The sequence below is a fragment of the Sceloporus occidentalis genome, unplaced genomic scaffold (genome assembly GCF_023333645.1).
Source record: "Sceloporus occidentalis isolate IW3139 unplaced genomic scaffold, rSceOcc1.0.p SCAF_7, whole genome shotgun sequence".
NCBI classification, from domain to species: domain Eukaryota; kingdom Metazoa; phylum Chordata; class Lepidosauria; order Squamata; family Phrynosomatidae; genus Sceloporus; species Sceloporus occidentalis.
The window spans coordinates 97044991-97062754 of NW_028316987.1; the positions used below are offsets into that span (position 1 = coordinate 97044991).

The window sequence follows — 17764 nt, forward strand, 5'->3', positions numbered from 1 at the left end:
CCGAAAAACCCACAAAAAACGAAAGATGCTGGCCGTGAAAGCCTTTGACTTTACTATGGTTTGAATGTTGGACCACAACTCTAGAGAGGAGGGTTCGAATCCGCACTCTGTCATTGAAAACCCATTGGGTGACCTGGGACAAGTCACACTCTTTCAGCCACAGAGAAAATCCTCTCTGAACAAATCTTGTCCCGTGATGTAGTTGCTTTATGGTCACCATGAGTCACAAAGGACTTAAAGGCACACAACAACAACTTCTTCCTGTTCTGAAAGCCTGGCAAGACTATATACAACTTCATGGTCAACCTCTGTTGAAGGTTTGAGGCTCAAATCCCTTAGTGACGCTGAGGGCAAGTTAGTCATGGTTGATGCTATTAGGAATTGCATGGCTGTTTTCAAGACATAAATAATGGCAGGTGTGTTTGTGGGTATGTTTGTGTTTGTGGATGTGTGTGGATCTGGATCAAGACAGATAGTGTGCACAATCCATCCAAGGAAATGCAATGGGGAAACATACCCTAAAGCTGTCACAATTTAAGTTCAGTCCTGATTATCTTCTGTCTTCCCACTTTCTCGCCTGCTTTTGAAAAGTCTCAGTTGATCTCTCTTCCTTCCACTTTCCCCCTTGTCCTAAAATCCTAGGATCCTGGAGTTTAAATGGTTTAAATGGACGTGGGAATGAGCCCCTGGACTGGCAACCCTATTCTGGGGCCAGTGGGGGGCTGCAGACTGACTCCCCTTCCACTCTCCATGGGGTCATGGGCGGGGAAGGCATCCCTGGATGTGGGGTTGGGCACCAGGTTGCTGAGACCCCTCCAGCCCTTTTTCTCCTGTTTCATCAGAGTGAAATGATGTTGGGAAGGGACTGGAGTCACTGCACCAAGGTGAAAACATTTAGCAATCCAGATAAGACAGAAAAAGGAAACGGAAAACCCCATAATTTGGGTTTGCTTTGGACATCCCTCCAAAGTTCTTCTTCCCTGTTTTCCCCTTGAGGTCCCTTTTCCTTCGCTTCTCAGCCTCAGAGGATGGCAACAGCAAACCCCCTCTGAGCAAATCTTGCCAGGAAGACCCCATAATAGGGTTGCTTAAGGCCAATGACAAGTCAGAAATGTCAAGAAGGCACGCAACAACAACAACAACAACAAAAATACAGACGTCTTTAACTATTTCAATTTCCTCATCATCTAGGTTGAATTTATGTATTTCTTACGTGGTCATTATTTTTGCTTTCTTGGTGTTCAGCAGTAAGCATGCCTTTGCACTTTCATCTTACACTTTTCTTAGTAATTGTTCCAAGTCTGTGATGTCTTCTGCTAGTAGTATGGTGTTGTCTGCGTACCTTAGATGGCTGTTCCTTCTTCCTGTCTTCACTCCTCCGTCTTCTAAGTCTGCTCTTTATGATTTTTTTCTGTGTACAAGTTGAACAGAGAGGTTGAAAGGGTGCAGCCTTGCCTGACTCCTTTGCAAATGGGAACCATTCTGTTTCTCCATATTCAGTTCTAACCATAGCCTCTTGTCCTAAGTACAGATCAGAGGGAAAGCCCACCCCTTAATGTTTGGGCAGATTCGTGTAGGGAAGTAACAGTCTTTCATACAGACTGGATCCCACCCATATAGGGTTTTATAGCACTGTGGATTGTGTCCAGATATGAACTGGTAGCCAGTGAAGCCATTTCAGCAAGGGACTTACATGGTCCCTACACTCAGCCCCAGTCAGGAGCCTGGACACAGCATTTTGGACCCACTGACATTCCCAGAGAGTGTCCAGTATGGACTGGGGAGCCAGAATCAGAGGTCACCCAGGAGATGGCCAGAAGGCGTGCGCTGCCTGGAATTTGCCTGGTTCAGCTGCCAGGGTAAATATTTCCGTTCGCATTTTGGGAAACTGAAATGGTGCAATGGCCACAGTGTCAAAGAAAGAGTCAAGAATTCAGGGGTTGCCAAAGTGACACTTCCCTCCAGCTACATCCAACCCCCAGAAGACCATCCATGAAAATGGCTCATCCATAGGGTTACCATGACTTGTGGTCGACTTGAAGGAAGTTACCAACAACAGCAACAACATGTCACAGGCACCCATAGTCCCATCCTCCAAGAATTATCTTGGAAGCCCCCCCAGATATTTTGTGGGCAAGGAAGAGAGGGCTGCCACCTGTCTGTGCCAGGCTGGTCTGACTCAGAGACACCTGGCATTCCCCTAAGCATCGCCAATATTCGTTGGTCAGTGCATCCCATTGGTTGGCTGCGGGCTCTTAAAAAATTCCTGGAAAGGAAGAGCCAAGGTCCAGGGACAGAGGGAGGGACCGCCGCCGGGTGCCTTTTTCTGCAGAGACTTTCCCCTGCCTTTCATTCAGCAGAGAGAGCCAAGCCAATGCAAACCATCATGAAGACCCTTGGGCTGCTCTTGGCTGCCATCTTGGTCCCTAGGGCCATGGCCATGGCAGAGGTGAGCTTTGCAACATGGAAAGTGGTCCTCTGGGGTTGAAGGAGAGAAGGGCAGATCATTGCAGGCAGGGCAGAGGAGAAATGCAGGCCAAAAACAGGCCAGGTAACCGGTCAGAAGACCTTTATGATTGTGGTACCATTGCCATAATTGTAAAAGCCCTCCAAAATGCACATGAAAAGCCATCCATCCATCCTGGGCAATGGGGTTCAGTGATACTGTGAATATTGATAGCCTTCCTCCCGAAGAGTTGAAATTCTCTGAGAACTTGTTGGTTAACTTCACACTTGGGTTGTGTGGCTGTGTGTTTCTCTGTGTTGGTTGTGGGGTCTTGTGCAAGGCACAGAATGCTCCCGACTCACAGTATCTTTCCACCTGCAGAGCCAGCCCTTGCTGGAATCATCTCAACAAATGCGACATCCCTGTTCCCGTCATTATCCGGGGTGTTACTCATCAATAAGTGGAGTGGTAAGTGTCCAATAAAAACAGAGGGATCCTTTAGGACTGGTTGTTGTTGTTGTTGGGAGGTGTTTTATTTTGTTTTGTTTTGCACAAACAATTGTCAAGGTGCTACTAAATGTGTTTGAAATTTGGGGTGGGACTCAGACCAAGGAATGGGTCAGGAGAAGCGTCACCGCACCATGGAAGCAAATAGGTCAAATGGAGGGCTGGGGTCGGTCCCTTCCCTCCTTGGCATTGTTATTTGTTGGCAAGTCAGCTTCATAGGATCATAGAATCATAGGATCCTTGAGCTGGAAGGGACCCCAAGGGTCATCCAGTCCAACCTCTTGTCATCCTTTTCTCTATATTTAAGGAGGAGGATGGAAGCCCACCTTGTTCATGCAAGCAGCAGATAAAGGAGGCCTTGTGGTACCCAAAGGACAGGGCACTACAACTCACTTTGCCTTGATGCGTGCCCTGACTATGGGGACTTCATTCTTATTGGGGCGTGCGGTTGCAGCTGGTGGATCCCATATTAATGGGGTGGTTAAAGTCTCCCGGGTTGAAAGGAGCTACTCATGGTGTTGGAACCTGCTCTCTCACGCTCCCCCTCCAAGTAAAATATGCTATCTGGGGCATTCTGGGAGCGGTAGTCCCCCCAAAAGCATTTTCCTCAAGCTGTGCATGGAATCACACAACATTATTCTCTTGTGTCAATTCTTTCATGTACAGCAACGACCTGAACTTCCACGGTTTGAAGTGTCCACCGATTCCAGAATTTGGTCAGCTCTGAAGCCCAGCGAACCGGTAAATCTAGAAAGGGGAAGAGGGACAGTTTGGAGGGAGAACATCCCCATTTATTTATTTTAAACAAGTTCTCTAGAGCACTGGTGCTTCACTATGGGCAAAGCATTCCAGGATTCCATAGGATGAGGCTACACCACTTAAGTACATTATTTCCACAGTGTGTATGCACCCCTTGTAAAGCTACAGACCCCAGGACTCGACAGGATGGAGCTGCATCACTTAAAGTGGTGTCAAACTGCATTATTTTGACCAGAGAAAGGAGAGCAGACAGAGGGTTGACAGCACTGGCCTCTGGAGTCTCCCATAATAATGCCCAGATATAGGATGGGGGCACCTGGCTTAAGGAGAGACTTATATGTGTGAAAGGGATCTGGGAGTCCAAGTAGACCACAAGTTGAACATGAGTCAACAGTGTGATGCGGCAGCTAACAAGACCAATGCAATTTTAGGCTGCATCAATTATAGAATTAATAGAATTAGTGTCTAAATCAAGGGAAGCAACAATGCCACTCTATTCTGTTTTGGTCAGGCTTCTCCTGGAATAATATTGTCTACAGTTCTGGGCACCAGAATTCAAAAAGGACATGGAGAAAGAAACTGTAGCCTTGTGTCCAAAGGAGGGAGGCTAAAGTGGTGAAGGGTCTGGAAACCATGAATCCCTATGAGGAGAGACTCAGGGAGCTGGGGATGTTTAACCTGGAGAAGAGACGGTTAAGAGGTGATATGAGAGCCCTGTTTAAGTATTTGAAGGGATGTCATAGTGAGGAGGGAGCAAGCTTGTTTTCTGCTGATCTAGAGAATAGGACTGAAAGCAATGGATGCAAGGTCCAAGAAAAGAGATTCCAGCTGAACATTAGGAGGAACTTCCTGAGAGTAAGGACTATTCAACAGTCCTGTTTAAGTAGAATCATACAATTATAGAATCACAGTGTTGGAGGAGACCCCAAGAAGGGCCTTCCAGTCCAACCCCCTTCTGCTGACATGCAGGAACTCCCAGTCAAAGCATCCCCATGGACAGATGGCCATCCAGCCTCTGCTTAAAGACCTCCAAGGAAGGAGACTCCATCAAAATCTCTAAGGAAGTGTATTCCACTGTCAAACAACTCTTACTGTCAATGAGTTTCTCCTAATGTTGAGATGGAATCTCAATAATAACATTTTTTTACTTATATTGCCCTGCCTTCCCTACGGATCGAGGCGGGGTTACAACCCAATAAAAAACCATACAGATACAATAAATGAAATACAGTAATTTCCAATAAATACATCATGTCTGCAATAGTGATATCACTTAAAAATAACTTATTGATATACAGGGGTTTTACACAGAGTCATCATTGAGGGTTAGTGGCTGAATATCCTAAACAGGTTCGGATGGATAGGCCTGCCGGAAGAGCTCCGTCTTGACTGCCTTCTTAAAAGTGTCTAAAGTGGTAATAAGACGGATCTCTTCCAGCAGACCATCCCACAGTTTAGGGGCAGCGGCAGTGAAGGTTCTTTGGGAAGTCCTAATCAATCTAGTTGTTTGCGTTTCCAATAAATTCTTCCCAGATATCCTGAGAGTGCGGGCGGATTATGTAGGGAGCAACGTTCCCGCAAGTAACTTGGGCCCAAGCCATGTAGGGCTTTAAAGGTAATAACTGTAGTTTGCATCCATTGGGTCCTGTTCTCTGGAGCAGCAGAAAACAAGCTTGCTCCCTCCTCAATATGACACACATTCAAATATTTAAACAGGGCTATCATATCACCTCTTAACCATCATGTTGAGGATGGAGGGAACTTGTTTTCTGCTGCTCCAGAGACTAGAACATGGAAGAAAGGATTCAAGCTATAGGAAAAGAGATGCCACCTTTTCCACATTTTCTCCCGCTGTTGGATCTGTTCAACAGTGGAGCGGCCTCTCCATCTTCAGAGGCCTTTAAACAGGTTGGATGGGACTCTTTGAAGAATGCATTCACTCTGTATATCTGCATGGCAGGGAGTTGGACCGGATGGGCCCTGAGCCCCTGAAGATCCCTTCCGAAGGGCTTGCAAAGATGGGGATGCCGCGGCTTTTTTGACGGAGCGTCCCATCTATAGTCCAGTCTTTCCTACCTGTGGCATCGCTAGGGAGGGGCAAGGGGCACGGACCACATCAGGTGGCACTTGAAGAGGGGGTGACACCACTGCCCCCCAAACTTTTGCATGTTGGCAGAAATAGGCTGTGGCAATCGCCTGCATCTCTTTAAACGTATTGAAAATATGGGGTGAGTGGCTGAATGCCAGTGAGAGAAGAAAAGAGACGCTCCAGGTTTTGTTTTGTTTTTTAAAAAAACCAATACATTTCAAATTTTAAAAATCTTAATTTAAAAAAATATATATATTAAAAAAACCAAATTCTCTAAAAAACATGACTTTTTATTAAATGTTCACTTTAACCACATGAAAGTATGTATATGTAAATACATTTATTCTGTGCATATGATGTTGTGATGAGTAGACAAGCGGAATAAAATTTAGGCGTGAAATGGCCTGTCATTGAGGAATGAATGGGTTCAAGTGGGTTCACTCCAGTTGCAGTTAGCAATTGCAGAAACAACTCGTATCTTAAGAATCAACAACTTCATCATAAGCAGTTTTCTTCTTCTTTCTGATGCATGAGAGAGAGGAGAAGTTCGAGAGGACAGTGGTTTGCCAGGCAGTTTAAAAAAAGACAAAAAGCTTTGGGTCATCTAATTCCAGATGTTTTGGAAGAAGATAAAATATCATTAATATATGAAGACACTCTGGTGTTCTTCCTGACATGCCAGTCTTATGGAGTCATGTTTGATTCGGTCATTTGGGCATGGAGTTGTGGCTGGTGGGTCTCATATCAATGGGGTGGTTAAACTCTCCTGGGTTTAAAGGAGCTATTCATGGGGTTGGGACCTCCCCTCTCACAGTAAAATATGCTATCTGGGGCATTCTGGGAGCTGTAGTCTCCAAACAACCATTTCCCCCCAAGCTGTGCATGGGTCCACACAACATTAATCTCTTGTGTCAATTGAAGGAAGGACAGCAGCCACCTCCTGAACGCATACGGTTTGAAGAGTTCATCAGTTCCACGCTTTGGTCATCTCCGAAGGCCAGCGACCCAGTAAATCTAGAAAGGGGAAGAGGGACAGTTTGGAAAGAGAACATCCCCATTTTCTTTTTATAAGCTCTTTAGCCTTTTCAGCCCAAGAGTGTTGGTGTGTCATCGTACTACACATCCCAGCATCCCACAGAATTAATAGAATTAGTGTCTAGATCAAGAGAAGCAACAATGCTGCTCTAATCTGTATTGGTCAGGCTTTACCTGGAATAAGACTGTGTCCAGTTCTGGGCACCACAATTCAAAAAGGATGTGGACAAACTCGAGTGTGTCCAAGGGGGGGGGGGGTCTAAAATGGTGAAGGGTCTGGAAACCATGGAGCCCTATGAGGAACAACTCAGGCAGCTGGGGATGTTCAGCCTGAATAAGAGAAGGTTAAGGGGTTATATGATAGCCCTGTTTAAATATTTGAAGGGTTGTCACATTCAGGAGGGAGGAAGCTTCTTTTCTGCTGCTCCAAAGAATAGGACACAATGGAGCTATGAATGCAAAGTACAGAAAAAGAAATTCCACCTCAACATTAGGAAGAACTTCCTGAGAGTAAGGGCTGTTTGACAGTGGAACTCACTCCTTCCTCGGAGTGTAGTGGAGTCTCCTTCCTTGGAGGTCTTTAAGCAGAGGCTAGATGGCCATCTGTCGGAGATGCTTTGATTGAGAGTTCCTGCATGGCAGAATGAGGTTGGACTGGATGGCCCATGCAGACTCTTCCAACTCTATGATTCTATGATTCTATGTTCCCTCGGAGTGTAGTGGAGTCTCCCTCCTTGGAGGTCTTCAAACAGAGGCTGGCTGGCCATCTGTCAATAGGGATGCTTTGACTGAGAGTTCCTGCATGGCAGAATGGAGTTGGACTGGATGGCCCTTCTTGGAGTCTCTTCCAACTCTATGATCTTATGATTCTATGGTTCTATGTCAGTGGGGGAAATGAATCCACTCTGGGTTTTAGTTCAAGCTTCAAGCTGCCTAAGCTATTGGCCCCATTTGGGGGAATAGCGTTCAAGACCTAGGAGCGCTTTTTGAAAGTTCAGACCGGAGGCTGGAGAGGGGTGTCCCCAGCACCCCGGCATCGAAGCCATTGGTCATCTGGGTTCCCTCCATGAGCTCTTTGACCCTTGTGAACCTGGGCTGCATTTTGTGTGGGACTTTAATTTGCCCTTTTAAAAACTAGCCGTGGGCCTTGTCCAAAGCACTCCTCCTTAATGCCTGTTCCTCTTGCAGGACTCAGTTGCAGAAGAGAGACCTTGGAATGGGACTTCCTTCTACCAGAAACTGCAACGTTTGAGAGAGGTATGTGAAGAGGTTGCAAATGCCAGGTGGCCATTTCCAAGGAATCACTTGCCATGAACAAAAGTAAAAACTATTTTGTGGGTTCTGGATGTCACTGTGGATTTGAGATGTTACTGCACACTTATTTCATGTTTGTCCGTATACATTTTCAGTGCAGAGGAATCTAAAGGTAAATGGAAAGGCAGGGATCAATTCAGGATCCCTTGACCAGACATCAGTACATTCAGCCCTCCGCATCTGCAGCTTTGACTTTTGCAGATTTGATTATTCACAGATTTGAATTAATATGTTCTCTCTAGGAATTTCTAGGTCCTCCAGCACAACTCTGTGGTCAACTTTAAGCACAAGTCACAGTGAAGGATGTAGAGCAGTGGTTCCCAACCTGTGGGTCGGGACCCCTTTGGGGGTCGAACGACCCTTTCACAGGGGTCGCCTAAGACCATTGGAAAACACATATTTGCATGTAGCAATGAAAATAATTGTATGGTTGGGGGTCGCCACAACATGAGGAACTGTATTAAAGAGTCACGGCATTAGAAAGGTTGGGAACCACTGATGTAGAGATTCCTAGAGAGAACACTTCTTGCAGGTCCTCCAGCGCAATTCATTGGTCAACTTCCAGCAGATATTGATCCCAAGCATGCGCTGGAGGACCTAGAGATTCCTAGAGAGGTGTTCTCTCAGGTGTGTGTGTGTGTGTGTGTGTGTGTGTGTGGTTTTTCCACTTTCATGGGGGTCCTGTGCCCCTAAACCCCAAAGAATGTGGAGGGACCACTGTATTAATAATTTATTTTCATTTAAGGAAGTAGATCTGCATTTCTCAATGCAAGGCTTTCTCTAACCAATCTGCCCCTGGCCTTTTGAGGTCCATGGTCTCTCTAACGTTTCTTTCTCCTGCAGGAAATGATTTCAAAACTAAATGCCAGGGAGGCGATTGGGACCGCATAGATGTTTCCTAGTCTTGACGCAGGTATGGGGTCTCCGAATGGGTCTAAACACCAGTGCATTCTCACTGTATGCTCCTTTGGGCTTTTGCTGGCTTTTGCCAGTGGCCCTTGCTTCTGCATCCACTTGTTCCATTCTTTTTCTGGCAGTTTCTTGGATCAGCACTGTGGATCTATCTAGGGCCACATCCGCACTGCAGAAATAATCCAGTTTGACACCGCATTATCTGCCGTGGAATCTGGGAACTGTAGTTTGCTGTGGCACCGGGGGTCTCTGGCGGAGAAGGCTAAATGTCTCACAAAACTACAAATCCCAAGATTCCTTAGCATTGTGTCATGGCAGTTAAAGTGGTGAGGTTTATCAGACGCAAGTTTTGGACCCTCATTTCTGCTAAGGAAGTGAAATGAACGTTGCGAATTGACCTTATAACGCGATGGTTTGCCACATTGTTTGCTTTTCCATCATTCCCCCGAAGCGTGATGTTAGTGCTATACAAGGCGATTTGCATGATGCGAAACCATGCACAGCGGATCTGTTTACTACACCAGCGCCTTTCTTTTATATCGAACATTTTGCATCAAAATCTTTGCGCATGCCCTTTGGAGGTTTTGGTGGTTTCGTGACCTTTGTGCTTCCGGGGGAGCAAGGGGGTCCCCCCCATCTCTAGAATCCTATTTAGCGGAGGGGAGGGGGAGAAGGAAAGAGCCAAAGGAAAAAGGGGAATCTTGATGCAAAGGGTGACAGAAGGCAAAAGGGGAAATCTGGGTGGCTTTAGGACTGCAAAGGGCTGTCATAGGGAGGTGGGGGGGATGGAGAAAGTGATGGAGGAGGAGGAGGAGGAGGAGGAGGAGGAGGAGGAGGAGGAGGAGGAGGGAGGAGCTGTGGGAAGGAGGGAGCCATGGAGGGCATCCTATAATGGAGCAGGAGAAGGAGGATGAAGGAGCCAGGGCAGAGAGGGGTGAGGGTCGGAAGGAAGGAAGGAGGAGGAGGAGGAGGAGGAGGAGGAGGATTGCCCAGGGAAATAGGGCTGTGGGGCCAGGCTGGGGGATGTAGGGAAATGGATGCAGCAGAAGCAACCTCTTTTGACAATTTATGCGCATGATTTTTTGGGTGCTTGCTTTCCTCTTGCTCCTGGAACTTAAGAGCCATTGTTGTTGTTGTTGTTGTTATTGTTTGTGTTATATGCAGATGCTACAGTCAGAATGCCTGCGCTGCATTTCCCTTTTATTCCCAATTGATTGCATGGGTCAGTTGGAATTGACAGGTCTCTCTCTCTCAGCCTCAGTGGAAGGTAATGGCAAAGCTCCTCTGAGAGAATGTAGCAAGAGGACAAGGGTCAGTTCAGGCCAGGTCAAAGGCAAAGTCAAAGGCAGGGCACCAACGCAGCTCCCATCAGGAACTTCCCTCCCTTTAAAAAAAAATTATTTTTGGCAAAATGTGCGCATGTTTTGTTTTGTTTTTTCTTGAGGAATATATATATTCTTGCCCTTTGCAACATTTTCCCTTTGCTGGAAGTCAGCAAATGAAAGGGAAAGGGAACAAGCTGCCAGCCACGTTATATAGAGACTTTTTTTCCTTGGAGAATCCATCCTAAAATGCGAATGTTACAATCGAATGTTACGTTTGTTGCTGTTGTCAATTAGGCAATTGGCAAAACGATACATGCTTTTGCAAGGAATGCAGGGATAGCTCTGAAGTGCTTTTAAAGTCATAAAAGAATGCATGACAATCGCATCCTTTTCTGGTATTTACGAGGTGACGAATTTATTATTATTATTATTATTATTATTATTATTACATGTGCAAGAGGCATTCTGGGGTGGCAAGGAATGGGGGATACAGGATGCATTAACTTGCATTTTGGGGTTGAAAATGGGGCCAAGGGCAGATCATAAGAGGTGTGTTTGACAAAATGAGCATGCTTTGGGGCATTTTGTGCCTGGCTCTTTAACAAAAAGGAGGGGGGAAGGGTTAGGGTTAGAAGGGGCTGGACTGGATGGCCCTTTGGGGTCCCTTCCATTTCTAGGGTCCTATTTATGCCTTCAGAAAAGAAGAAGGGGCTGGGCTGGATGACCCTTTGGGGTCCCTTCCATCTCTCTGGCATCCTGTGTACTCCTTCAGGGCAGAAGAAGGGGCTGGATTGGATGGCCCTTGGGAGTCCCTTGCATAGATTAGATTTACCTATAGGTACAGACCCCACTCCCCCCCCCCACATATACATATACCTATACATAAACATATAGAACACGCACACACACACACATATATATACACACACACACACATACACACACATATACCCATATATATATATATATGTATGTATTCACACACACACACACACACACACACACACCTCTTTATAAATACAGGCAGACAAGACAGATATACATGTATAAACACATATATGTCAGAGACACATACTAATAAACATCTCTCTGCATATTCACAGTATCCACAATAGCTGATAACACACACGCGTTTTTATATTCACATGTACTCCTTCAGGACAGAAGAAGGGGCTGGACTGGATGACCCTTTGAGGTCCCTCCCATCTCTCTGGCATCCTATGTATTCCTTCAGAAGAAAAGGGGACTTGATGACCCTTTAGGGTCCCCTTCATTTATAGCATCCTATGTATTCCTCCATCACACTTCAAGGCAAAACACACACACACACACATATATGCACATTTGCATTTGCGCAAAGAATGTATCTCTGCACATATTCACTCAGAACACACATTTATTTATATATATATATATATACACTCAAAACCCCCTCCCCCGGGGTTGCCCTGAAAAAGGAAGGCCACCGGAAGGGAATGGGGTGAAAAAGCAGCTCAGCATCATGGGAACTTTGCAATCAGTAACTTTGCGTCGCATTGCGTTACTCCCTACCACACCAAACCATTTCTCAAGGATAACGGGAGACAACTGCTGGACTTTCCTTTTTCCCCGTAATGCCCAAAAAGGGGAGGAATGATGCTAAAACTACGGAAGCGTTGCACAACGGGCTCCCATAGAAATGAATGACGTCTGGAAGAACATCGTGTTATCGCTTTATTGCGCAATGTTGGTTGCACAAAAGTGACTCTTTGGGCAGGAAAAGTTGCCAAAAACTCGCGTCTGATAAACTCCGGTGTCAAACAGGATCATTTGTACAGTGAGGATGGAACCTAAAACGCTACCAGCATCTGGCTTAAGTGCTGATGTAGCAAAGCCATCCATTGTGCTTACCAAAAAGTTAGTTCCATTGAGGCAGGAGAATTATCTAGAAAGGACTGCTTTCTTATGAAAATGATGCTCTCCCAGACCAGGCACAATCTTTATCCAGCCTCAATTATCCCTCATTTTCACTTGCTTTTACAATGTCCCAGTTTCTCTCTCTGCCGTCCAATTTCTCCCTTCGTCCTCGGTTTACTTCCAGTCCCAGGATCCTGGCAACCTCCTGACCTGACCATAAGAGCTGCCCAAGAGTGGGATAGACTGCTTCAGCAGCTGGTGGACTCTCTTCCCTTGGAGGTCTTTAAAAAGAAGTTGGATGGGCAAGAATGCCTTGTGGACTCCTGGGTGGCGGAGGGTTGGAGTAGATGACCCTTGGGACCCCTTCCAACCCCACGATCCTGGCAACTTCCTTCTTAGTGCAAAAGTACCATTTCACTGAGGAGCTTTTTTAGTGTAAGAAAAGTAGAATGGACTGCTTTGGAAACATGGTACTCTCCATCTTTGGAGGTCTTTAGGAGAGGTTGGATGGGCATCTTTCAGGGATGCTTTAGTTGTGTGTTCCTTCATGGCAAAAGGGGGTGAACTGGATGACCCTTGGGGTCCCTTCCAATCCCATGATTCTCACAAATTCCTGACCATAAGAGCTGCCCAAGAGTGGGATAGACTGCTTCGGCAGCTAGTGGACTCTCTTCCCTTGGAGGTCTTTAAAGAGAGGTTGGGTGGGCATCTCTCAAGAGTGCCTTGTGGACTCTCAGATGGCGGGGGGTTGGAAAAGATGACCCTTGGGGTCCCTTCCAACTCTGTGACTCTGCAGTTAGAAAGAAAGAGGGCTAAACAGGGCAGAAGGACATTGCTGGAGAGTGGGGAGAGTCCCCAGATTGTGTGCCAGCCCCTCAGCAACAACCCAGTATCCCTTCCATACTATGCAGAGCTGCTCTAGCGTGATCCACAGCCTTGTCACAGGATAAAATGGTGCGCAGAGGGAGTGATGTTGACCAGAGTCTGACGTGGGGCTGAGAGAGGCTTTGGCGTGCAAAGAACGTGAAGGCCTGTTGTTCCACCGCTCCGTGCAAATATTGACACAAGTGAGACAGGGGACAGTCCTTATCTTTGTTGTCCCTTGGCATTCCTCGAATCCTAGATTTCTCTGGATAAGGCCAGGCTTATGAGGCTCAGCGTAGCCATGTTCGTCTCAAGAACCAGGAGAGATATCTCCAGGTCTAAAGGACCCAGTGGGTCGGGAAGGAAATGGCTGGAAAATGGCTCCTTTCCCTGACCATAAACATTAACTGGATGCAGTCAGAGAGGAAGGTAGTGGCGGGCCGATCTAATGTGGCCGGGAAACAGCAGAGTCGGACTCCATCTGCACTGCAGAATTGATGCATTTTAATACTGTTTTAACTGCCATGGCTTGATGCAATGAAATTCTGGGATTATGTAGCTTTGGGAAATATTTAGCCTTCTCTGGCTGTGTCCACACTGAAGAATTAATACAGTTTGGCACCCCTTTAACTGCTGTGGCTCCATGCTATGGAGTTCTGGGATTTGTAGCTTTGTGAGATATTTAGCCTTAGCTGCATTTGTGCTACAGAATTAATGCAATTTGTTATGGCTCAATGCTATGCAGTTTTGGGATTCATAGCTTTATGAGGAATTTAATCTTCTCTGCCAGAGAGCTCTGGCGCCACAGGAAAACTACAGATCCCAGGATTGCACAGGCTGGAGCCATGGCAGTAAAAATGGTGCCAAAGTGTTGTTGTTGTTTGTTAATTGAATGATGCCCTCTATGCAACAATGGCTATTGCGTAACATGTTGTGTATCACATTAAATGACATTGCAAAGGGTGTCTCCTTGGTTTAAGGTTTGGCCCTCAAAGCTGAAGGGTGGATTGGTCCTCTTCCAGAAACCCTACAACTGAGCCACCTTCCCATTCTTCTCTTTTCTTTGCAGATTTTGACGCCCGAGGACCACAAGGAAAATGCACAGACAGCCATTGACAGAGTTTTCATTTAGAGAGAGCCCACATTGCACAGTTATACCAGTTTGATGCCATTTTAACTGCTGGGGTTCTCACCAATGGAATCCTGGGATTGGTAGTTTTGTTGAGGAACTTTGCATTCTTTGCTAGTGACTCCTAGAAAAGGCTATGGCTTGGGGGAGCACTCTAGACAGGTTGACCAGATGTCCTCCTTTTCCAGGACATGTCCTACATGTCAATCTGCAGTCCAAGGGGAATTTCAAAATATCCTCCATTCTGAGCACAACTGACAAGCCTGAATTGATGTTTATATGAATGTTTAGCTTTATCTTGGAGCTTTTATTTTGTAATACCTGCCATTTTTTCCCCTTGAATGCCCTACATTTTGCAGTGCATTGTCCTCCTTTCCAGTGAGGTGGACCTCTGGTCCCCCTGACTCTAGAGAAGTCTAAGTACCCTATGAACTGCAAATCCCAGGATCCTCTAGTTTTAAATGGTACCCATCTCCTGTAATGCATAGTCTAGATGCAGAAGCACAGCAGAGCCATTTATTTCCTTCTTTAATTCATGGCTCACAGTATTTGGAACAAAATCTCGGGAGCAAGGAATGCCATTTGGCAGCGGGATCGTTTTCTTCATAACCTTTACCTGTCATTAAGGCAATGTCAGCTACAAATAAAAATGTTTTCTTTTAACAAAATGGAGGTGTGATTGCGTGGAAGAGAAGTGTTCTTGTTGCTTTTCTCCAACCTGGTGCCCTGAACACGAGTGGGAATCATCTGTCCCTCCAGATGTTCTTGGGCTGCAATTCCCAATGGACCTGGGTCTACTGTTCTGTCCTCCTAAATCAATATCCTCCTAAATGAAGTCATAGTGCCACTCTGTTCTGCTTTGGTCAGGCCTCACCTGGAATAACGCTGTGTCCAGTTCTGGGCACCACAATTCAAAAAGGACATTGAGAAACTGTGTCCAAAGGAGGGCAACTAAAATGGTGAAGGGTCTGGAAACCATGAAGCCCTTTGAGGAGAGTGTTAGGGAGCTGGGGATGTTTAGCCTGGAGAAAAGAAGGTTAATAGGTGATATGATAGCCCTGTTTAAATATTTGAAGGGATGCCATATTGAGGAGGGAGGAAGCTTGTTTTCTGCTGCTCCAGAGAATAGGAGACAATGGAGCAATGGATGCAAGCTCCAGGAAAAGAGATTCCTCCTAAACATTAGGAGGAACTACCTGATGGTCAGAGCTGTTGGCCAGTGGAAGATAATGCCTTAAAGTGTGGAGACATCTCCTTCTTTGAGATCTTTAAGCAGAGGCTGGATGGCCCTCTCTCAGGGATGCTTTGATTGAGAGTTCCTGCATGGCAGAAGAATGGGGTTGGGCTGGATCAGGGCCCTTCTTGGGGTCCCTTCCAACTTTGTGTCAGAGTGAGGACCAGAATCCTGGACAATCAATCAGTCAGCTTGTTTATTGAAACAACAGGACTTTATTGAAGGTTCCAAGATCAGCGATGTCACATCACTCAGCTTCTAAGCTGAGACTGACCCCTCCCAGCCAAAGCAATGCATAAGTTTCCCCCGAAGCCAAAGCACTCCACCCCTAGCAAAAGCCCGCACAACAGGACCCCTCCTTCCCAGCACTAGTTCCCATCCTCCATCCCAATCCCCTGAGAAACGAAACTGCATTCCAAGTCTCTGCAGGCCAGCTTCCCAAGGACACTAGATAACTCACACCTGGTCCAGCCTCGTATCTCTACAAGCTATGCGAAGCGCAACCCATCCCCCCAGCATCCACAGTAGAATACATCTGGTAGACTACTGCAAGATTCTAACAGATGCCCATCTGCCTTCCTTTGTGTGTTTGGAGGAGGGCAGGACTGCCGTCCAATTTCCCCATAAAACATCTCCTACGAATGTCACAACCAAGATGCCAGCCCAGGTGTGTTTGTGTGTGTTTGTGTGAACTGTGCCCCTGACACAGTGCTGCAACACAAGGCTCCCTTTGGTCATCTTGGCTTCCAGGGAAGCCTTATGGGCTCTAAGACCAGGCTGACCAAACACCGTCCTCCTTTTCCAGGACACATCCCCACATTTCCAGGAGGAATTCCAAAATGTGCTCCATTTTGAGCAGGACTAAGAACCAATCTTGCCAAGAATCCCTTGTGATAGGGTCACCATAAGTCAGAAATGATTTGAATGCACACAACAACAAGAAGAAGAAGTATGAATTTGCCAAGTTTATATGAGTATCTTTAGCTTTTATATGGTCATGTCCTCCATTTTTCTAGGATGTCCAACATTTTGAGGTGCCTTGTCCTCCTTTGCGGTTAACATATCTGGTCACCTGTCTAAGGCCTATATTTTTTGATGGATCCTCTGCAGAAACTGGATTTAAAGTGAAAACAACCCACTAAAGTGAGTGGTTTTTCACATGACGTTCAGTATTAAACTGAACAGAAAGTAAAACATAATGCGACATTAAAAGGACTTTATCGCACACAGGAAAACTGGTGGCAAATTGGTTAAATCCCATGCAGAAACAGGATTTAAAAGTCTGCAAAACACCTGCAAAAGCGGATTGTTTTTCAGATGACGTTGATGTCAATAAGAAATAACGTGACATTAATCCGAACGGAAAGTCAACAAAACCGACTCCTTTTAACTTTCGGGGAACATCTGAAAGTAAAAAGGAGAAGGGTTTCATCAACTTCCCGTTCGAATTAACATCGTGTTGTTTCTCACTGACACAAAATTTGTCTGAAAAGCAACCCGCTTTTGTGGGTGTTTTGCAGACCTTTAAACCCTGTTTCTGCAAAGGATTTAACCCATTTGCCCCCAATTTTTCCTGTGTGATAAAGTCCTTTCACAGCCAGGCACAGAAATGGGGGAAATACCAGGTAATTCTGAGCCCCTTCCTGGGCCAAATGGTAGGGCCAGCCCCACTTTGGTTCGCCAGCCACTTCTGAACATGGGCCTCATTCCCACTACCTTTTAAACCAGACTGGAATTGGTTTCAACCAGTTCAAATGACCCTGGCTCCCACTTAATCTGAATCGCTGAGGCCATTCCAAGAGGAGCGCAGTGTGCTAGAACCATTTAACCTGCGTCTTTTTGACACTGATTTTTTCGATAAATCGAATCTGCGCATTTGTGAACCACATGTGGATCGGAATCAATTTAAATTTCCCCTTCGGGAATGAATCCTTGAATCGATTCACTCATGAATGGGAACCACAAGTGAATTATTTTAGAGCAAAAAATGCGATCGGGGCAAATGTAGTGGGAACCATGCTCCGCTATTGCATTGATCCATCGATTCCGATTGCACACTGATTTTATCTGCAAGTGGGAATGGGACCAAGGAGGTCCCTTCTCTTTGGTGGAGCACGAAGACCCTTTATGTCTGCTTTCCCAATCTCTCCATTCCTGGGTCTCTCCTTGCCCCTCGCTTACTCCCATGGCCAAGTTCCTTCCATCCGCTTCCCTTCACCCCAAAGCCAAGGGGGTCACCTTGGTGCCAAATGGA

At 46.1% G+C, this 17764-nt stretch overlaps 1 long non-coding RNA gene across 1 annotated transcript; it reads left to right on the forward strand.

Annotated features, from left to right (window-relative positions):
• Positions 1-3618: 3618 nt before the first annotated feature.
• Positions 3619-14944, forward strand: LOC149310202 (uncharacterized). Its single transcript, XR_016281990.1, has 4 exons — positions 3619-3694; positions 8025-8093; positions 8994-9063; positions 14217-14944. It is a non-coding gene; the product is annotated as an uncharacterized LOC149310202 (long non-coding RNA).
• The last annotated feature ends 2820 nt before the right edge of the window (positions 14945-17764 follow it).